The sequence below is a fragment of the Pinus tabuliformis genome, chromosome 2_1 (assembly GCF_031772625.1).
Source record: "Pinus tabuliformis cultivar Carrire ecotype Pingquan chromosome 2_1, CPIR1, whole genome shotgun sequence".
Taxonomy (NCBI): domain Eukaryota; kingdom Viridiplantae; phylum Streptophyta; class Pinopsida; order Pinales; family Pinaceae; genus Pinus; species Pinus tabuliformis.
The window spans coordinates 600,860,030-600,872,292 of record NC_142299.1 but is presented as its reverse complement, the minus strand read 5'-3'; the positions used below and the strand labels follow the sequence as shown (position 1 = coordinate 600,872,292).

The following is a 12,263-nucleotide window of genomic DNA, read 5'->3' as shown; positions in this document are numbered from 1 at the left end:
CAAGGATTTTATTGCACAAACGGATAACAACTAACTCTCTTTAGTGGTGGAGGTTTCCAATTCTCGGAGACATAATTATATCAGTAATCATTTTCAAAATATGGCATTCCATAAGTGGTGTGGAAGTCTGGTAGACGGCCGCAGAGTTCTGGATCAAATGTCTGAACGTAACGTTATGTCGTGGACAGTGATGATTGTGGCTTATAGCAGGCATGATCATAACGGGGAGGTTTTTGATCTATTTTATCAAATGAAACAGGTAGGTACCAAACCAAATGAGTTTACCTTTGCAGTACTCTAATTGTCTCCTGTGACCATAATACTTTCAATATTCATCAATTTCAAAATGTACACCACCTCCTTTGCCTTTGGCCTAACTGAATCTGATATTGTGATAATTGCAACCAACTCTCTGTCAATAGACACCAAAACCGTCGTTCGAGCCATTCCTTCAGCCTCATTCAAAATGTCATAGGCATCTTCAAAAACAGAGATGTCGGAATCTAACATCAGCCTAATGTTGCCCACAAGAATATTCTTGTTGTGAATTTTAGCCCTAACACCATGGCTAGTTACCCACACAAAATCCTGCACTTCAGGCAGCCTTGTTGTTTCTTAATTTCCTTTACCCAGTGTTTTGGCATACTCAACCAAAGCATTGGCCACAGGATGCTCACTCCTTGCCTCTACTGCAACAACAATTTTGTAGAAGTCACGAGGGACCTTGTTCTGTAGAAATTTAGTGCCAACAACAATAGGTTTTCCAACCGTGAGTCTCCCTGTCTTATCAATTATAATGCAGTTCACTTTATGTGCTCTCTCCAGTGCCTTTCCCCCTTTCATGGCACCTACTCTTAGTAGCCACCAAGACTGCTACAAACCATTCTATCCAGGTAGAAAAGGAAAGCACAATAACCATTGGGACTATGAAATTTGCAATTTTTTCTGCGAACTTCTGCACCGGTGGGTTAACCATTTGGATTGTTTCAACAGATCGAACTTGTGTATCTCTTATATGAAGTACTCCATTTTCATTCACTGTTCCACCAATGACTTGATCACCTATTCGCTTGGTAATAGGCCTAGCTTTACCTCTTACCATACTTTCATTGACATGACTTCGTCCCCAAACAACCAAACCATCTACAAGGACTCACCTGGTAAAATCTTAAGAATATCATTGCGTTGGATAAGTTGACTGCTAATTGTGCATTTAGATAAAACATTCCCATGGTTGTCAAGAGTCAATAAAGTAGTCGTAGCTCGTGACAAATTCATCAACTTAGCAATAGCTTCAGAGGTTTTTTCCTTTGGCCCGAACTTCCAATTATTTTTCTAGAAGAATAAAGAAGATACGAATGGCACTAGTCCCAAAATAATCAGTGCCCTTGAAGGTGTTATCAGTTGCAGCCATGAGGACTGTGTAGACTGAATAGAAATAAGCTACATTTGTTCTTAAGGCAATTAAAACATCCGTGTTGATTGAGCCATGGTGTAAAGAATTATATGCATCGGTATAAAAGCGTCATCCAATGATAAATTGCACAGGAGTTGATAAGATGAACTTTAGAAGTTCTCCCACTATTAGCATATTCACCAACTTGAATTTCCTGACTGCTGGAGTAAAGATAAAAATCACGTTCAGGAAGAATATTGGTATAGTGAAACCCAAACTCCATAGAAAAGACTTATAGAACTGCTTAATCTCTTCACTTCTTTCAGGGCTTGCTAGTCCTCCAGGCCGATATAAAGTTGCCTTGCAGTGTCCAGGGCATGTGCCATCAATCACATCAATGAATCTTCTGGGTCCAGTCAAATCTGGATTAAATGACAGTTATTTTTCTAGTTGTGCATCTACTTCTGCATCTTCTACTCCTGGCAATGCTTGGAGTGAATTCTGAATCACTCTAATTTCCCCCTCAGAAGGGATTATCTCCAGTTTTAGATGAACCTTATTCTTATCTTCGCTGATACTAATCAACGTAGCTTCTAACCAGTGTCATCAACTGCATTAATCAATTGCTTGTAATTAATTCGGTTAGGATCAAATCTGATTTCAGCTTCTTTAGTGGTGGAAGAGACTGAAGCTTTATTAACTCTTTGAATCCTTTTTCAAGGTAGATTCCACCATGGTAGAGCAAGAATTACCTTCCATTCCTTTTATGCGAAGCCGACATACAATTCTTGCAAATGTACCATCCACATCTTCTTCTATTATTGCAGATGTACCATCCACATCTTATTTCGTTATGATGGCTTCCGAATCAGCAAAGTTCAAAACCTCATTGTAGATGGTTTGGACATTATTTTGGCTAGCTTCAGGCGAAAAACAATCCATTGCTAATTTTCCACTTCCATGCATTTTTACAAACGATTGATATCAGAAATTTCACCATGGGTTTCATTTTCTTCTGACAAATTTCAGTTTACAATCCTTTTTCATATGAGACTTTGCTGCATGCAAGTAAATATATCTAAACTTGTTTATGGAAATAAATATATGTTAAGCTTTTCATATGGGCCAAAATAGAGTTTTTCCATTCTTCCGAATCAACTGAGTTGCAATCATAAAAGAATCATATGATGAAGTTGTCACTGGGAAGTTTTGGCCTTCCAAATATTTGATGGTATTTAGTGTCTTGGATAATGCGGCCATGGTTCTTACCATGCTAAGAGATATTCTTCCAGAGTGTTGGGAATTGCCTTAATCTCTTGGTTGATGCATGTTCGAAGTGTTCTTCAGCCATCTTCACTAAACAAAGTTGATATATATTTTATTCTCGAAGCATTACTTTCATATTGATCAAAATACAGTCTTGCATTGTTCCCAATCAATAAGATACAATCATGTACGAATCTTAAGATGAAATTGTTGAAGTCTGGCAAATATCTGAAATTATTTAGTGGACTTGCAAGCCATAGATGAATAATTACTGCTGTAGATTGATCAGCTATACATTCGGGGATAAATTTAGTTATAGCAGTTTGCATAGCAAACACTAGCCCAACGAACAGAAATGAGGTGTTGGTAGGTAGGTAAAAATGCACACAACACTTAAACAAAGCACCAATAGTGTTTTTAACCAGTGATCTAGCCTATGATAACATGTTCTAAAGTTTAAATTTGTGGCTAAGAAGTAACTAGGCATAACTTGAATTTGATCTATTGCTTGGGTCCTCTTTGGACTATCTAGAGTGTGGTAGAAAATGTTGGGAATAGTGCTAATAAGTCTTAGATATCATGCAGATTTTGAAAAAATCAAAATGGTGAGGACGCAAAGAAACCAAGGGCTTGGAGAGTCTTCACAAGGACCTCTTTCAAATAACCCATTGCCTTCACCAGAATTGACTCTCATCCTACATTCCCTGGAAGCAATTAATGAAACCTTAAGAGGGCACCAAACAAATGAAATGGAAGGGGAACACCCTCCATCAGGGTTAGGGAACCCCGAGGGATCTATAGACTATGATAGAAGACCTCCAGTTGAGGACATTACTAGGGAGCTCTAGAAGATTAAGCTCCCAGAGTTTGTAGGAGGTCGTGCCAGTGAGCATGCAGAAGCCTAGTTAGAAGGGATGGGAAGGTGTTTTGCACTAAGGGATTACAATTCCAATTCCAAAGCCAAAATAGCAATATTCCAACTCAGAGGTAGTGCTCTGAATTGGTGGGGTAACTTGGAGCATCAACTACACCTCACTCCAGACACAGTCACTTGGGAATTATTTGAGGAGAGGTTCAGGAAGAAGTACTTGCCAGCATATTATGAAGAACAGTGGGTAGGAGCCTTCCATGCCTTGATACAGGGAGGTCGTACTATAAAAGAATATGAAATTTGATTTATGGAATTGGTCAAGTATGTCTCCTACATGGATACTAACCAGCGCCAAGCGAATCGTTTTATATATGGATTGAGACCTAAGATTAGGGAAATGGTGTGGATGTGGAAACCATCCTCAGTCACAGAAGCTGTAGAACAGGCTCGTTATGTCGAAGAACACTTAGACTTAAAGGGTGAAGGCAGGGCCATCTTTCACGTCAAACAGGGTTTATGGGGAAGGCCCCTCGTACCTTCCAAAGGGGAGGTAGTCTGAGGGCACCACCATATGGAAATAGGGTTATGCCTAGAACACCGACAGTAGGGATTTCAATGGTTTCTAGTGCAGCTTCTCCCACAGCTTCAAGGGCGTGTACAAATAAAAGTCATACGCGAGGAACAACAAGTGGGGGAAAGGGTTCCAGGGGAAGAAACTCTTTCCAAAGAACTCCACAACATTCGGTTCAAGGTCCACCATGCATCACTTGTTGGGGATGTAGAGGACCTCATTACCAGCGGGACTGCCCTGAGTTTCAAACTGGTAATAACAGAAGAGAGGGAAAAGAACCAATGGGGAGAGCAGGTAGCCACCACCGAGTCTATGCAACAGTTGACAATTAGCAAGTTTAACACCAATCTGTCGTGGTAGAAACCTCATGTATGATAAACAAAGTAAAAGTTAAAATTTTGTTTGATTCTGGTGCTACAAATAGTTTCATTTCGCCAATTGCATTAGAAAAATGTGGGTTGGCAACCTATGAGCACGATGACTTTAAACAAGTTGAGATGGCTTCTGGAATAAAGCAAGAAGTAGGGCCTAGTTTTGACCAATGTTACGTAAACCTCGGGGTGTGTATGACTAAGTTGAAGTAATACGTCACAGCATTAGGGATGTATGATATAATTATTGGAATGGACTGGCTAGAAGCTCATCGAGCTTTGATAGACTGTTTCAAGAAGAAGGTGATATGTTTAGATGATGAAGGTAAGCCAATTGAGGATTTTGGAATCAAGAGGGGAGTGTCCCTACGATTCATATCCATGGTGAAGGTAAAACTTTGTCTTAGACAAGGTTGCAAACTATATTTGGTCGAGACTGTAAGTGACTAGAAAGGACCTTCCTTAGATCAACATCCAGTTTTGTCAGAATTCAAGGATGTTTTTCCAAAGGAATTGCCTGGATTACCTCCTGTAAGAGAGATTGATTTCATAATTGATCTAAAACCAGGTGCAGAACCCATATCTAAGACACCCTATAGGATGGCAACTCCAGATCTTTGTGAGTTGTAGATGCAGTTAAAGGAGCTCTTAGACTTGGGATTTATCAGACCTAGTATTTCACCTTGGGGTGCAACAGTGATTTTTGTCAAGAAGAAGGATGGTTCCTTGCGGCTATGCATAGATTATAGAGACATAAGCAGAGCCACAACAAAGAATAGGTACCCAATACCTCAAATAGATGACTTATTTGGTCAAATGAAGGGAGCAATGGTCTTCTCAAAAATCGATCTATGATCTGGGTACCACAAATTGAGGATAAAGAAGGAGGACATCTCAAAAACTGCATTTCGAACTCGGTTTGGGCACTATGAGCTCGTAGTTGTTCCATTTGGTTTAACCAATGCACCAGCAGTATTCATAAGCCTCATGAATGGTGTGTTCAGGGAGTATTTGGACCAATTTGTGCAAGTCTTCATTGATGACATTCTTATATATTCCAAGAATGAAAAGGAGCATGAAAATCACCTAAGGGTGGTATTGACTTGCTTAAGCGAAATTCAATTGTATGGGAAATTGTCAAAATGTTACTTCTTTCAGAAGAAAGTCCATTACCTTGGGCACATCATTTCAAGAGAAGGGATTTCAGTTGACCTGGAAAAGGTGAAGGCCATAATGGATTGGACAATACCAAAAAATGGCCATGAGGTATGTAGTTTTATGGGGCTAGCTGGGTATTATTGCAGGTTTGTGGAAGGGTTTTCAAGGATTGCAAAACCCATCACCACATTATAGCGAAAGGGGGTTAGGTATGAATGGACAAATGAATGTGAAACTACATTAACAGAGCTGAAGAGGTTACTAACTAGTGCACAAATCCTTCAAGTACCAGACATGAGAAAAGACTTCAATATCTGCACCAATGCTTCGGCGCAAGGATTGGGTGCGGTATTGATGCAAGAAGGCGGAGTAATAGCTTACGCTTCTATAAAATTGAAGCATGAAGAGTTATATGCTACCCACGACTTACAATTGGCAGTAGTGATGTTAGCCTTGAAGATGTGGAGACACTACCTCATTGGGAGAAGATTTGAGTTAAGAACGGATCATCAAAGCCTGAATCATCTCTTTACTCAAAGAGATTTGAATTCCAGACAAAGGCAATGGAGCAAATTCATGAGTGAGTATGATTTTGAAATCTCATACATCAAGGGAAAGGAGAATGTAGTGGCGGATGCACTAAGTAGGAGGCCACTAACCTTCTCCCTAGTAGCCTTAAAGGTAAATTTAAGGGAGCGGGTATTGGAGAAACTCTTTGAAGATAGTTGGTATCTAAAAGTCATCTCAGCCATACAGAATGGGAAACATATAGAACCAAAGTTTGAGGGATATGTCCTTGAACCAGATGGGTTAGTGAGATTCCAAGGGAGAATGTACGTAACTAAGGAAGGGGGTATAAGAGAACCCATCCTCAGAGAGTCTCATAGATCACTCTATTATGCACATCCTGGGGTAAAGAATATGTACGCAGACACAAGGAAACTCTTCTTTTGGGCAGGCATGAAGCATGACATAGTCTAGTTTGTCACCAAATGTCTTGAATGTCAGCGAGTGAAGGCTGATCATCACCATCCAGCAGGACTCCTACAACCTCATGACATCCCTACATTTAAATGGGAAGTAATTTCCATGGATTTTATGGTGGTTTTGCTACTCACTTCCCAGAGGCACAATGCTATATTGGTTATAGTTGATAAATTGACCAAAAGTGCCCATTTCATCCCAAAAATGGACACTTACGATGTTACACATGTGACGCGAGTGTTTGTAAATGAAGTTATTCGACTACACGGATTGCCCAAAAAGATCATTTCTGATAGAGACTCCTGATTTACATCTAGGTTTTGGACAAGTTTGTAGTCTGCACTAGGGACTCAGTTAAACTTGAGCACTGCATATCATCCAGAAATAGATGGGCAGACTGAAAAAGTAAATCAGGTTTTGGAGGACATGCTTAAGATGTACGTCATGGATAATCAGACTCAATGGGAAAGGTACTTACCATTGGTAGAGTTTTCCTATAATAACAGTTATCACAGTTCAATCAGGATGCCTCCTTATCAAGCTCTATATGGAAGGCCTTGCAGGACGCCATTGAGTTGGGAAAAGTTGGAGGACTGAGTGATAGTTTGCCTAGAATTAGTTCAAGAAATGGAGGAACAGGTAAAGTAGCTTCGGCAAAGGTTAAAGGAAGCACAGGATAGACAGAAGGGTTATGCTGATTCACATAGGATTGATCACAATTATGAAGTAGGGGACCAAGTTTTTATTCGTATCCGACCCAATAAAAGCACCATCCGGTTTGGGAAGGGGACAAAATTGTCAACTCGATTCGTAGGACCTTTTAGGATCAAAGAGAAGATTGGACCAATTTCCTATCGTCTTTTACTTCCACCCCATTTGCATAAAACTCATGATGTTTTTCATGTATCTATTGTACAACATTATGTTTCTGATGAATCTCACAAACTGGATTGGCGGGACTTGCAGGTCTTGGACATGGGAACTATAATGGTAGAACCATTATGCATATTGGACCATAGGGTTCAACAACACATACGTCGCATGGTGGACCAAGTTAAGGTCCAGTGGGACAAGTATAGCCCAGGATCTACTACCTAGGCGGATGCAGAGACTATGCATCGTGACTACCCCTCACTTATTGAGCATCTATGATGCGCATTTTGACTAGACAACGACCTATGTTAAGGTTCTATTTTGCAGTTCCATGTTATTTATTTATGAACATTATGTAATATTGATGCATTTGGTTTGACACATAAAACTACTTATATGAATCAATTGATAGATTTGATATTGATGATAGAAATGGTTGATGTATGGTCTACATGTATGACTCACTTAGTGATGGATTATTTAATGTGTAACTTATCAGAATTATTTTGGTTCATATATAGCTCAAGTGGATATGATTTATTTAAATGAATGACTTAGTGAATTTATGATTTACTTCCAGCAAGAATTCCTAGATTGATACATGGATACTAGACTTAATAATGTGATGATTCTATGTCTTGTTGTTATATAAATGCATGAATGAGAGCTAACCCACAGGGGCAAAAGAACTATATGATAGCTGAGATCTACTCTTCCATTGAGGGAAGGACGAGGCATCTCATGAGGAAGGTATAATGTACATTATTCTACTACATTTGGTATCTACTTGATATGCACTCTTATGACATGAGTAGAATGCAAATAACAGGCGGCAAGACGACCTAACTGGATTATTCGATGACAAGTCCAACCAGCTTTGTAGTGTGGTCCGTATTAGGGTGTTGACCCTAGTTCTGAAGGAGGGGTGAAGGAATTTCCCACCGTGTATCCTCCGAAACCTGGAATCGTCGAAGGGCAGTGGTGGACACGCTCCCCTAAATGTGTGATGATGATTGCCAGTTGCCTATTGGGAAAGTTAGGTCGACATAATCGACACTTCCACCATGTTAGTTTTATCAGTGGTTAGTATGGTCGTTGCCACTGATAAAGTAGCAGAGAATGGATAGGGTGGGAACGGAAGTAGGTCAGGATGGATAGGGGGATATAGATCAGTTCGAGACTCTTGATGGGAAGTAATTTTATTGTCTGACTTATCAAATTTTACGCTATAACTCTCTCTAGTTTGCTATGCTTTCGAACTCCTTGTATCTTTTCATTCTAACTTCGGGACGAAGTTTTCTGGAGGGGTGTATTTAATTCCCCACTTAAATCTTATCCTGAAAATGTTATTAATGTTTACATTATCTAAAAATATTGAAAAATATTGGTCTAATATAAAATTCAGGATTTCTATTATTCAAATTCCCTACTTGCCTTCTCAAACTGAATCTTAGGTAGGATATGGTCTCCTTCCATTATTTCAAATAATATATATATATATATATATATATATTCATCTCACATTCCCCAATGTACTCTCACATTTACTTGGGAGAAGACATGGTCCTCATCTCACATTCTCAAATGTACTCTCTCATTAATTACCTAATTTTATATTCATATCACATTTCTAAATGTACTCTCAGATTTACTTGAGAGGAAAGAAGTCAACTGTAAGGATGAAGGGGAAATTAATGACATTAATGAGAGGTGGTTGAGGTGGAGAAGAGAGGAAGGGCATAAAAGGGGAAGGAGGAAGGGAGAAAAGGGGATGTTGGGTTGGTTGTAATTTTAGGATTTGTTATGATTGTTGGAGACATTAGGAACCTGTGGAGGTTTCTTGGGTTTTTGAGAGGAGGGAAATATTGTTCATCTTGGTCTAGATCATTCATCTGGGACACACACACTACATCTAGTTGGACTTGGGCTCGGAGGGCTAAGGAACCTGTGGAGGTTTCTTAGGTTATGGATTTATTTCCTAGTTGGCTGAGAGGTAAATCCAGTTGGGTTAGTGAAGAGGAGCGTTCAGTAGGAGCAACAGGTCAAAGGCATCTCCACCAGTCACTGGTACAGGTATTCCTCTATAGATTACACATGTATATTTATTAAAATGAAATGTTCACCATAAGTTATAAGGATTAGAATGTAAACGGTAAAATTTTATTTGTTTGCAAGTCTTGTAAGTAAGTAAACTATTGCCTCTTTTTGCATTTAAATTCATCAGAAATAGATCTATTAGCAGACCCTAGGATAGGGCTCTTACATTTACTATGATTTTTTTGGACTTTTCTGTGTTGGAATTTAACAAAACAAAATTGAGGTGAAATTTTGATTTGTTATTTAAATTAGTTTTTTAACTATGTATGAATTTAGCACTCTGAAAAATTCTTAGAGCACTTCAATTAAGGGTTATCCATAAAACTTGTGATTTCAATAAATTTTTGCCAGATTTTAAAAAAATTAAACTGGAAAAATCCATCTAAAAAACTTCCAAACAATCTTAAAAAAAACCAGAATAAATACATCGCAATCTTAGAAACATCTTCACCATTAAATGAAATATTGGAAGCAACTTCTCCATATATATTTTACTTTTCATTAAACACGGTATTGAAAGCAACACCTCCATTAGAAGATATATAGCATGCATAGATATTTTACTTTTCATTTGGTATAGAAAAAGACTTTTATAATGAAGTATAAAGGTTTTATTTTTCAATTTTAACATTGTGAATAGCAAAACCACTTTTACTGGAATTCTTTGATTTCAAATTTGGGGAAGAAAACAAATTAAGGGAGTGAAGAATTTCATAATTGTTTATGATATGGAATTTTTCTACATAACTTGTCTAATGGATCAAGGAAGAATAATAATCTCAAACTATGTTGAGGGGGCTTTATTCAAAGTAGTCCTTAAAGATTTAATAATAAATTGATTAATTAAAAGATGAAAAGGTTTTGAGTAGAAAATAATTCAAAGTAATCACTAAGGACTTAATAATAAATAAATTAAAAGATGAGGTCAAAAGATTTAGTTGTTAAAGCTTAAATATTAAATTAATCAAGATAGTTAATGAAGGATTAAAATAATAATTCAAAAATAATAATAAAGAAACAAGTCAAAAGATTGAAAAAAAATTAAAGAAAAAAAAAAGAAATTAAATAGCTAAAGGGACCAAGAGGAAAGGAGAAAGGTGGTAATAAGGCTAGGCAACCTAGAGAATTTAAGGTACTTGATTATATATAAATAAAAAGTGGGGAAATCAATAAGGGGTATGGACAATTATTGTAGATGGAAAATGAACAAGTTAGGAGAGAGAGCAAAAATAGATGTATATGAAGGATTTGAAATAATAACAAAGGAAAGAGCTAAAAAAAGTAATGAAAGAAAAGGAAGAATAATAAAAAGAGTGGGGGGAAAGAGGTGACGGGGAAGGAAAATTCTATTAAGGAGCAAGTTGATGGATTACAAGTTTTCAAGATTGGCTTAGCTTATAGTTGCTGGGTATGTGCTATATTCTTTGCATGACTATTGTCAGGTGTTGTTACGATGCATCGGGTGCAGTAGGGGGAAGGGGGCAGGTGCATCGTGGGGGGGGTGGTGGTGCTGAAAATTGTAACTAAGTTCGATCTTCATAATTATTTTTGTACTTGTATCAATGTACATTTCATGAAAAATCAAAAGGAAGAAAAATAAAAATTATTAATTTTTTTCTTCTAGTCAAGCATGTTTGTCATGCTTCTAGGGTTTATTTGAGTCAAAGAAAAATTTCATGTGTCAAAGTCTGATTTGGAAATTTTGTAACAAGAGAAAAATATTATTTTTGAGTCTCGAAAAGTCTTTTTGACCCCCAAGGCCAAGTTGCCCCTGCAAAGAAGAAGTCGGCCTAAGAGAGGCCTAATTTGACCACATGGATGGCCACATAAAGTAAGAGACTTCATCCTCATTTTCACACTTGAAACACAAAACACATATTTCATTAAAAGTGGAAAATTTTATTACAAATGCATCACTAGAGTTGAGATTTTTGGTTATCTTGAAATTCTAGATTCAGTGTTTAATTCCAAATTTAATGAAATATGTGTTACAAGTTCGATCTCTGAGCAAGAGAAGAAGAAAATGAGTGTGAAGGCCAAGGGAGAGAGATAAATTCAAGGAAGAAAGGAAAATTTTGAATTTTTACTTGTTTCTTCCCACACATGCAAGTTTCTAGGGTAACTATATGAACTGCAGGACCAAAAATTGCATGGTCAAATTTTAGATCTGAGTTGCAAGGCTGAAATTTTGATTTGGACCAAATTTGGTGAAGTTTGACTATCATTGACTTTGTGGACTTTGACTTTCTTGAGGAAGGTTTTGTTGAAGAGTTGACTTGGTGCTTAAGGAGGTCTTGGTCTTGGTCTTTGGGTCTTGGATGTCTCACTTTGATTTGATTCTATAAGAAGAGAATAATTTTTATTAGGTTTTCCCCTTGGATGGTTTTTTCCCTAGATTGGGGCTTATATCTTTTGTTCTTTGTATTCTTGTGATCTTCATGCATTTTTGTGTTTTTTGGTAATTGTTTGATGAAGAAGATATAATAAAGTAATAAAAGGCCAGCAAAATCTCACAAGTAATTATCAAGTAAAAGAATCAACGCTAATCTACAACTAAATTGATTTCTCAACATGGAATCAAAGCTAAGGTGAAAGAAGGAAGTCATAAGATCACATCTTTGTTAGCATTCTTGTTGGGAACTCTTGTTGGAAGACATTCTTAAAGATATTATGTTA

The 12,263-nt window shown here is 37.6% G+C and overlaps 1 pseudogene; it reads right to left on the bottom strand.

Moving 5' to 3' along the window:
* Window positions 1-297: 297 nt before the first annotated feature.
* The window catches only part of LOC149201897 (putative copper-transporting ATPase HMA5 pseudogene), a 28,672-nt pseudogene continuing 16,706 nt past the window's right edge, over window positions 298-12,263 (bottom strand).